Source organism: Furipterus horrens, unplaced genomic scaffold (genome assembly GCF_987537825.1).
Source record: "Furipterus horrens unplaced genomic scaffold, mFurHor1.1.pri manual_scaffold_13, whole genome shotgun sequence".
In the NCBI taxonomy this organism is placed as follows: domain Eukaryota; kingdom Metazoa; phylum Chordata; class Mammalia; order Chiroptera; family Furipteridae; genus Furipterus; species Furipterus horrens.
In genome coordinates, this window is record NW_028327183.1 from 36,005,649 (window position 1) to 36,016,696 (window position 11,048).

The window sequence follows — 11,048 nt, forward strand, 5'->3', positions numbered from 1 at the left end:
GGCCCAAAAGGGGGAACAAATCAAGGTTCCAGTGGGAGAACTAAGCGATGAGGAGAGAGCCAATCTAACAGATGCAGAATTGAAAACACTGGTGGTAAAGATGCTCACAGGCTTGACAGATATGCTTGAGTATGGCAAACGCATAAGGGAAGAAGTGAAGGCTATGCTAAGTTAAATGAAGGATAATCCACACAAAACCAATGGTGAAGGGAAGGAAACTGGGGTTCAAATCAATGTTTTGGAATATAAGAAAGAAAAAAACAGTCAGCCAGTACAGAATGAGGAAACAAGAATTGAAAAAAATGAGAGGCTTAGGAATCTCTGGGACAACATCCAACCCATAGGGGTGCCAGAAGGAGAACAGCAAGAAATTGAAAGCTTATGTGAAAAAATGAGGGAAAACTCCCGAAATTTGGTGAAGGAAATAGACATACAAGTCCAGGAAGCAAAGAGAGTACCAAACAAGCTAGACCCAAAGAGGAACACACCAAGACACATCATAATTAAAATGTCAAAAGTGAAATATAAAGACAGAATTTGGACTTCCGGCCAAGATGGAGGCTTAGATGGACACGCTCGGTCTCCCTCTACAACTAGAGAGAAATACAACTACCTCAAAACAAAAGATAACTAGAAATTCCAGAAAATAAAACTACACGGAAGCCCAACGTATGAAGTTATAAACCAGCGGCACCCTTTGGGCAGGTAGGAAAAGCAAAAGTGGGTGGTGCTGTTTGCGGTCGCACCAGGGACAGCGACAGGGAGAACAATCCCAGCAGCAGGGAGAACAACCCCAGCGGCAGGGAGAACAATCCAGGCTGCAGTCGAACCTCCGGCAGCTTGCAACCCCAACGCTGGGGAAAGCAGCTACCACATCGCCTTGACCAGTGAGGCCCAAAGGGCGGGAGGACGGATCCCAGTCTCCTAGCAGAATAACTGTGTGAATCCATCTTGGACCCCCGCCCCCACACAAAGCACCACAGCGCTGCGAAATAGGTTGCGGAACGGCGTCCGTCGCTGGGTTGTGACCACAAAGCACCACAGCGCGGCGAAAAAGGTTGCTGGACCACCGCCAGTCGCTGGGTTGTGACAACAAAGGGCCACAGCGCGGCGAAAAAGGCTGCGGATTGCCGCCGGTCGTTGGGTCGTGACGAGTACACAGGCACTGCCCCCTATAGCCTGCCCGAGAAAACAAAACGCACCTGTCAAAATGAGGCAGACAACTATAGAAATCCCGGTGGCGCAGCTCACCAGGCAACAGATGGAGAATCTGACAGATGAACAAATAAGAAACCTGTCAGAGGCTCAGTTCAGGGCCATTGTTATCAGGTGGCTTACAGAATAACAAAAGATCTGGAAAAAGATGAGAAAGAATCGAAAAACACTCATAATGAAAGGAACAAAACCACATACGAGACAGATGGTGAGGAAATAAAATCCAGAGTTCAAATCAACAAACCAGAACACAGAGAAGGAACAAACAGTCAACCAGTGCAGAGAGAAAAAACGGGAAGCAAGGAAAATGATGAGAGGATCAGAAACCTTTGGGACAGCTATAAAAGGCCCAACATAAGAATCATTGGTTTGCCAGAGGGTGAAGAAGATGAACTAGAAATTGAAAAATTAAGTGAAAATATAATAAAGCAGAACTTCCCAAACTTGGGGAAGGAAATAGACTTACAGGTCCAGGAAGCACAGAGAGTTCCAAAACAACTGGACCCAGGGAGAACCACTCCAAGACACATTATAATCAAAATGTCAAAAGTTAAAGATAAAGAGAGAATCTTAAAAGCAGCAAGAGAGAAGAAAAGAATCATGTACAAAGGACTCCCAATTAGGCTATCAGCTGACTTCTCAAGGGAGACCCTGCAGGCAAGAAGGGACTGGCAAGAAATATTCAAAGTAATGAAAAGCAAAAACCTACAACCACGAATACTCTATCAAGCGAAATTGTCATTCAGAATAGAAGGGCAGAGAAAGTGTTTCCAGGACAAAACAAAACTGAAAGAGTTCATTAGATCCAAACCACTGTTATATGAGATGTTAAAGGGACTGGTTTAGAAAAAGGAGGATCAAAACTATGAAATCTAAAATGAAAACTGCATCACAAGAAATAACAACAGAAGCTAGGGAATTGAAACAAAGGCAAACTAAACAGGCAACAAGAGTGGAAAAAGAACTATAGGTATGGGGAACATATCGGGGGGAGGTCAGCAGGGAGGGGGAAGGGGGAGAGGGAGGGAGATATAGGAATTAAGGATCATGGTAGGAGGGAATGGAATAGACAGAGAGAGGTTGAGAAGAACTATATGCACAACTAATGGACATGGTCTAAAAGGGGGCGACAACTGGAGGGAGGGGGGCCACCGGGTGGAGGGGAGAAGAGGGAAGGGAAATTGGGACAAATGTAACATTATAATCAATAAAACACATTAAAAAATAAATAAAGACAGAATCTTAAAAATAGCAAGAGAAAAGAAGAGAGTTACCTTCAAAGGGGTGCCTATAAGACTATCAGCTGATTTCTCAAAAGAAACTTTTCAGTCAAGGAGGGACTGGCAAGAAGTATTCAATGTGATGAAAAGCAAGGAACTACAACCAAGATTACTCTATCCAGCAAAGCTATCATTTAGAATAGAAGGGAAGATGAAGTGCTTCCCAGACAAGGTAAAGCTAAAGGAGTTCATCATCACCAAGCCATTATTATGTGAAATGTTAAAGGGACTTACTTAAGAAAAAGAAGATCAAAACTACGAACACTAAAATGACAACAAACTCACAACTATCAACAACTGAATCTAAAAAATAAAAACAAAATTCAACTAAGCAAACCAGAATAGAAACAGAATCATAGGTATGGGGATCACTTGGAGGGTTATCGGCTGGGAGTGGGGAGGGGGAGAAATGGGGAAATGGTGCAGAGATTAAGAAGTATAATTGGTTGGTACAAAATAGACAGGGGGAAGTTAAGAATAACATAGGAAAAGGTGAAGCCAAAGAATTTATATGCACGACCCATGGACATGAACAAAGGGGTGTGTAGGATTGCTGGGAGATGGGCAGTATTGGGCAGAGGGGAGCAAAGGGAACAAAATTGGGACTACTGTAACAACATAATTAAAAAAAAAGAAATAATAAAAGTTCTCTCTATAATTCTATACCTTTTTATGGCCACCATAGATTTTTAGTCTTAGAAGTACTTTTCCTCCCCATATTTGGAGTTTAAGAACTATATAATTTTAGTACTCTCCCCTTATTCATTACCCAATTTTGTCAAACTGGGGAAATGCCCGTTTAATACTCATGCTCCCAAACACCCTTGCAGCCAGGAGTTGTCATGAGATATAGTGCTAGCCAATGAAAAATAAGCAGAAGTCTGCTGGGTAGGTCTTCTGAAAAGCTAAAGTTTCCTCAACTAAGAAAGAGATAAATTTGGGTGATGATGATGGGTCAGTATATGTTCATCAAGTGTAACAAGTATACCACTCTAGTGGGGAACATTGATAGTGAGGGAGCCTGTGCATGTGTGGGGTCTATAGGAAATCTCTGTGTCTTCTTCTTAATTTTCTGTGACCCAAAAACTTCTCAGCAAGATAAAATATATTGAAAAAAATTTTAAAGGATAGCTCTTCTTAATATTATGAAACTAAAAGCCAAATGTAGGGAAGCAGAAAACCTAGAAGGAGCCTGGTGTGTGGAGGACTGCTCCTGAGCAGCTGCACCAACCTTGGACTCCCTATTTCCTTCATATGACATGAGAAAAAAGATGCATTCAAGCCTCTGTGAATAGGGTTTCCAGGCCCATCTGGCAATCCCTGACTGAGATATAAAGCTTTTAGCTTTATACATGGCAAAGACTTCTTGGGACACAAGGGACTCTTAGGCACTAATTCACTGTGGCTTCATATCATAGCATGGCAAGGGCCCAAGGCAAAACAGGGGAACCCTGAAGACATTTCCCAAATGAAGCCTCCATCTGCAAGTTCCTGTGACCCCTTCCCCTCATAAGTCTTCCTGCTCTCTCTGGGAGCTGAACTCTTTCTGGCAGAAGGAGCTAGGGGATGGCTCAACATGCAGAGGGCCTGGGTTCATAAAACTTTTCTGAGAGCTAGTAGTAAAGTATTACATCACTGCATCACTGTTTCTCAATCTTTTTAACCAATTTCCACTTTTGATAAACACAAACTGTACATTCTATAGCTTGTATTAAGAAAACTTGGGCTTTCCCCTCTCCTGAAAAATTCCCAAACATTTTCAAAACACGTGAACCACCATTCCACTCACCCAGGAGCTTCTGATAATCTCACCACACCTCTTGAGACTCAGCAGTCTAATTTGAGTTTCTTAAGTCTGCAAACCAGAAAGAAGCCCTGGTAACTCCAGTGATGCCACAACGAGTGGGGGAAGTCACGTATATAACAGAAGTAGGTTAAAGGAGAAAAGCAGAGGGAGGGCTGGGAAAAGGAACACAGAGCATACAGTTGTGCCCCAATTTGGCTCACCTTTTGCATCTGACTGCAAGCACATCCAGCTTTACTAAGGGAGTCTGTACCACTGCCACTTCCAGAGGCTGTCCTGCCCATCCTCCTTTGCTCAAGGTCAACACTGAAAAGCACTCCAAGGGTTGCCTCAGTCTATGAAAGCTACCTGGTGGTCTGGCCTGAAAGCTGTGTGTGTAGCTGAGGGGACCAAGTGTGAGATTTGTTTTTCAGTCCAGTTCCTGGTCTGAAGGTCAGCTCTGCATAGATAGCAAGTGGAGAAGGGGGTCAGGAACAAAGAAAAGTTCAGACAACCTCTTAAAGAGTCCAACAATAAAAGAAGAGTCTCCTCCCAAATTCTTATTTCTGTTTCACAATCAAATCCAGATTCTCATAAACATTCATGCTCATAAATGCTAAGTGACACTGTGGATCTAGTAGCAAGAAACAGTAAATGGTATTTTCTCTCTATTCTCTGTGTATTCATACTCTTTAGAGACAAGGGAGGGAGGGACTAATGAAAGATCACATCTGGGATCAGGGTTAGAGCAGAGGCTAGAACATGTGAAAGGATGGGAGTTTCCTGAAACCTGGGAAACTGGGGTTGAAGGTCATTCTTTCCTTCTTGGTTTCAAGGAAAGCATGAAGACCACTGTCAGAAAGCCTGGTCACCATGCAGACACTCCATGTGGGAAGTAAATGACATGACACCCTGGTTTGTGCCCTTGTATACTCCTGTGTGGCATCTATAACACTTCTGGGGTCTGCTAGGGAAGTTGGGTCTAACCTGCACCCTCCCGGTACAATGGGAAGCATAGTGCAGTGGTGAACACTGTAACTCCAGGGCCAGACAGCCTGGGTCCTAAATTCATAATTCAGCTCTTCCTTTTATCAGCTATGTGACATCAGGCAAATTACTTAACCTCTCTATACCTCAATTTTCTCTTCTGTAAAATGGGAGTGAGTGTGCCAACCCCAATGTTTTAAGGATTAAGTGAGTTCATCTTTGTAAAGCTCTTTAGCATAGTGCCTGATACATAGTATCATATGCTAGATACATAGTATCATATGTTGAACTGGCTTCCTATGTCTGCTACAACAAATTGCCACAAACTTGGTGGCTTAACACAACACAAATTTATTTTCTCACAGTTTTGGAGCCCAGAAGAAAAAAAGCAGTATCACTGGGCTAAAATCAATGTGTGGGCAGAACCATGGTCCTTGTAGAGGCACTCCCGAGGAAAACCCATTCCTTGCCTCTTCTGGCTCCTGGTGGCTGTTGACATCCTTGGCTTGTGGACACATCACTCCAATCTCTGCCTCTGTGATCACATTACCTTCTCCTCTGCCTCCTTTTTTTTTTTTTTAAGTATATTTTATTGATTATGTTGTTACAGTAGTTCCAATTTTTTTCCCTTTTGCTCCCCTCTGCCCAGTACCCCCCTCCCCTTCAGCAACCCCACCCCCCTTAGTTCATGTCCATAGGCTGTGCATATAAGTTCTTTGGCTTCACCTTTTCCTATATTGTTCTTAACATCTCCCTCTCTATTTCGTATCAACCAATTATGCTTCTTACTCCCTGCACCATTCCCCCATTTCTCCCCTCCCCACTCCCAGCTGATAACCCTCCAAATGATCCCCATACCTATGATTCTGTTCCTATTCTGGTTTGCTTAATTGGATTTTGTTTTTATTTTTTAGATTCAGTTGTTGATAGTTGTGAGTTTGTTGTCATTTTAGTGTTCTTTTTCTTAAGTAAGTTCCTTTGACATTTCATATAATAATGGTTTGGTGATGGTGAACTCCTTTAGCTTCACCTTGTCTGGGAAGCACTTCATCTGCCCTTCCATTCCAAATGATAGTTTTGCTGGATAGAGTAATCCTGGTTGCAGGTTGCCTTTCATCACATTGAATACTTCTTGCCAGTCCCTTCTTGCCTGCAAAGTATCCTCTGAGAAATCAGCTGATAGTCCTATAGGCAATCCCCTGTAGGCAACTCTCCACCTCTCTCTTGTTGCCCCCAGGACTCTCTTTATCTTTCACCTTTGGCATCTCAGTCATGATGCATCCTGGTGTGGTCCCCTCTGGGTCCAGCTCACCCAGGACCCTCTGTGCTCCCCAGACCTGTATGTCCATTTTGTTCGCAAAATTTGGGAAGTTTTCCTCATTTCTTTCAATTCTTGCTTCCTCATTCTGTACTGGTTGACTGTTTTTTCTTCCTTATGTTCCAAATCATTGATCTGAACCCCAGTTTCCTTCTCTTCACCATTGGTTTTGTGTGGATTTTCCTTTGTTTCACTTAGCATAGCCTTCACTTCTTTTCTTATGTGTTTGCCATACTCAAGCATATCTGTCAAGCCTGTGAGCATCTTTATCACCAGTGTTTTAAATTCTGCATCTGTTAGGTTGTCTATCTCCTCATCTGTTAGGTTGGCTATGTCCTCGTTGCTTAGTTCTCCCACAGGAACCTTGATTCGTTTCCCCTTTTGGGCCATACTTCTCTGTCTCCTCATTCTGACAGGCTCCTATATTTGTTTACCTTCACATCACAGGCGGAGCTGTCACTCCTGTTACATTGTAAGGGGTGGAGCCTTAGGGATTCATCAGTACAGGGCGACCTGTTTCACCACGTTGTGATGCTGTATGTGGGGGAGGGGTCTTAGAGGGAACAATGCCGCCTGCCCATCATTCACCTCTTTTCCAGGCACCTCTCCCACTTCTGCACCAGATGGCGCCCCTCTAGCTGCTGCCCTGGTCGTTGTTCCCAGAGTGGGTGGGTCTGCGGACATTCTAGGACCTTGGGGGCCCTTTAAATAAGTGGACTCTGCTGAGACTGGCAGTTTCTGCCTCCCCCCCAACCCCAACTGGTCTGCACAGTCAGAAGCAATGAGGCTTGATTTTCCCTGGGGCTGGGACCGTGGGTTGCGAGGTCTGGTGAGAAGCTGGGAATGCTCCCATGGTGTCCCTCCTGACTTTCTGAAACATGTGACTGCGCTTTCAGCCGGCCTGCCGCTGCCGGCTGCTGCTGCCACCACCACACCATGTCCTCTCTGCCCCAGCTTCACTCCTCCTACCTGTCTGGATGAGTATTTCTTCTTTATATTTTTGTTTTCTGGACTTTCATGCAGTTTGATTTTCTGGAACTTCTGAACGTTTCTAGTTTTGAGGTGGTTGTATTCCTTCTTAGTTGTGGAGGGAGACACAGCCTGTCTGTCTACACCTCCATCTTGGCTGGAAGTCCCCCCTACCTCCTTCTTATGAAAACATTTGTGATTTAATTTAGGGCCCACCCAGATAAAGCTGGATAATCTCCCCACCGTAAAATTCTTAATCGTGTTGGCAAAATCCTTTTATGCCATGTAGAGAAAGCTATATTCACAGCTTCCAGAGATTAGAACATGAACCTCTTTTGAGGGACCCATAATCCAGACACTGCAGCTGGTATTATTGGCCAGGAGTGGAGTCTGATGAACAGTGAGCAGGTGGACAGAGTGAGGAAGGAGAGGTCTCTGCACAGGGAGGGTGTGGTATGGTTACCAGCAATGGGTGGCAAAAATCTGCAATGCCAACAACAGAGCTAAGAGAAACAGATCCAAAGATGCTAGTGCTCAGCTGCTCCTTCTTATTTCTCTTCTGTAGTAGCACCAGTATTCGGGATGATGTGTAGGCTACATAATAGGAAGATACCACTATTGAAATTGCAGAGGAAAGGTTGGCCAAGTGGCAACTAAAAGAATAGATGCAAGCAGGAAAGAGCATACACTGTCACCTCATACCTTCATAAAGCCACTGCAAGGGCTCCAAAGGATAATAACACACACGGAAGAAGTGTGAACTGTACTGGCACAGGAGAGCAACAAAATCTCAGTCTATTTGGATGTACTGGTGCAGATCATCTGCCCTCCTACTTCCCAGGAGAGTTCCATTTCTCTCTGGCATCTTTCAGTTCTTCATTTATTTTTATGAAAGTTATACACTCCAAAACCCAACTGATTCTCTTTACCCCCACTGCCACATTCTCCCTAATCCACACCACCACCAGTCCTCCCTGAATGACTGTAATATACTTGTAGTTGACCTTTCAGCTTCCAACTTAGTTCCTCTGGAGACCATTCTTCATGCAGCAGCCATCATGATCTTGTCAAATAAAAAATCTCATCATGTCACTCCCCTCTTATGACCCTTAAGTGACTTCCACCAATGAAATTCTGGCTCTTTACTATAAGTGATATAAAGTCCTACCATAGTCTCATCGCCTATTTTAGGTGTCCTGGTTCACCATGATCTAATCACACTGGCCTTTCTGTCCCCCCAGCACAAAGGTAATTTCTACCTTGCACTTACTCGCCAGTTCTTCTGCCTAGACCACGCCTCTGCTAGAACTTGGTAAGCTCCTTCTCAGAATTTAGCTCCACCTCTCAAGTGTTAGCTCAACAGTAACCTCAGAGATGGCTTCCCTGAACCCTCCAGCTAAAGAAGCCCCTGCCACTCCCTGACCACTCTCCCTCTCATTACCCTGCTTCATTTTCTCCATAATGTCTCTGTAATTACTCCTGTGTTCATATTTACTTGTTATTGTCTATCTCCCTTCATTAGAATGCAAATACCCTCTATCAGTGCAAGGTTACAGCTCTTTTTTTTTATCCTGATAGCTCTGGTGCTTGGTGCAAATCCCACCATCCTAGGGAGTAGATCCATATTTGTTGAATTAATGAATGAAACAACAGCTCTTTTTTTGTTGTTAGTTTGCTACTGGTGAAATCCTGCATTCCTCCTCCCTTTAAATATTTTATATCTATACTTTCCTCATATTTGCTAAGCAGTATCTATATAATAAAGTTATATTAGCCTGAGTTATCAATACTCATCCTGAGAAAAGATCCCTGTAGCTTCCAGCAAAAGTACTGAGAGTGCCTTTAATCTACAAGGAAGCTTTCACATGGTCACGGGCTGGGATTTCTGATGATGGTCCCAGAAGAAAATAAAATGAGGTATTTGAGGACAAATATCTCTAAGTTTTTGAAAACCGACTTCTCTCATTTCAATTCTTCCACTTATCCATCCACACATCAACCAGGAAATAATTATCAAGTGTCTAATATATACCAGACTCTCTGCCAGGCCCTGAGGATACAATGGTGAGCAAAATAGGCATATTCCCTGCCCTCATGGATATTCTTTTAAGGGAGATGGACATCAAGCAAACTCTCACAGAAATAAATGTATTATTATAAACTAAACTATGTGCTGTGAAGGAACAGTCAAAGATACTATGAGAGCAACAAAAAAAAATTTTAAAACCAATTAAATCTGCAATAGCACCAAAGATACATAGGAATCAATTTAAGAAAAGATGCAAAAACCTCTATGCTGAATACTAGAAAGTATGGCTGGGCCTTTCCACGAATATGGCGCCCAAAGCGAAGAAGGAAGCTCCTGCCCCTCCCAAAGCTGAAGCTACGGCAAAGCCTTTGAAGGCAAATAAAGCAGTGCTAAAAGGTGTCCACAGCCACAAAAAAAAGAAGATCCGCACATCACCTACCTTCCGGAGGCCTAAGACACTGTGGCTCCGAAAGCAGCCTAAATATCCTTGCAAGAATGCTCCGAGGAGAAACAAGCTTGACCACTAGGCTATCATCGAGTTCCCTCTGACTACTGAGTCAGCCATGCAGAAGATAGAAGACAACAATACACTTGTGTTCATTGTGGATGTCAAGGCCAACAAGCACCAGATCAAACAGGTTGTGAAGGAGCTCTATGACATTGATGTGGCCAAGGTCAACACCCTGATTAGGCCTGATGGAGAGAAGAAGGCATATGTTTGACTGGCTCCAGACTATGATTCTTTGGACGTTGCCGACAAAATTGGGATTATCTAAACTGAGTCCAGCTGGCTAATTCTAAATATAAAAATTTTATTCTATAAAAAAAAAAAAAAGAAACAAAGAAAGAAAGTATGGCTAGGAGAAATTGAACTTCTAAGTAAATAGAAAGATGTTATGTTCATAGATTGGCTCGCTCAATATTGTTCCAATGTTGATGGTCTCAAATTGATCAATAGAGTTAACACAATCCCAATCAAAATTCCAGCAGGCTTTTTTGTAGAAAATAATTTATATGAAAATAATTTATATGAAAATTCAAATGACCTAGAAAAGCTAAAACAATTTTTTTAAAAGGATAACAAAATTGGAGAAATTACACTACCTCATTTCAAGATTTATTATAAAACTATATAGAAATGGTGAAAGGAAAAACATAAAGATCACTAAAGCAGAAAAGACATTCAAGAAATAGACCCAACCAAAATCAATTCATTTTCAGTAAAGGTGCCAAGGCAAACAGGGAAGTTCAAATCTGAAATTGGATAGGTAGATAAAGATTTCTTAGGACATAAAAGCACAAACCATAAATTAGGCTTTATCAAAATTCAAAACTTGTATTCTTCAAGAGACAATTAAGAAAATGAAAAGGAAGATCATAGCAGGAGAAAATATGTATAATACATATATCTAACAAATGACTAGTACCCAAAATATAATAAAGAACTCTCAAAACTCAATAGTATGA

At 42.6% G+C, this 11,048-nt stretch overlaps 1 pseudogene; it reads left to right on the forward strand.

Annotated features, from left to right (window-relative positions):
• Positions 1 to 9,886: 9,886 nt before the first annotated feature.
• On the forward strand, positions 9,887 to 10,303 carry LOC149994506 (large ribosomal subunit protein uL23 pseudogene; annotated as a pseudogene).
• Positions 10,304 to 11,048: the final 745 nt, after the last annotated feature.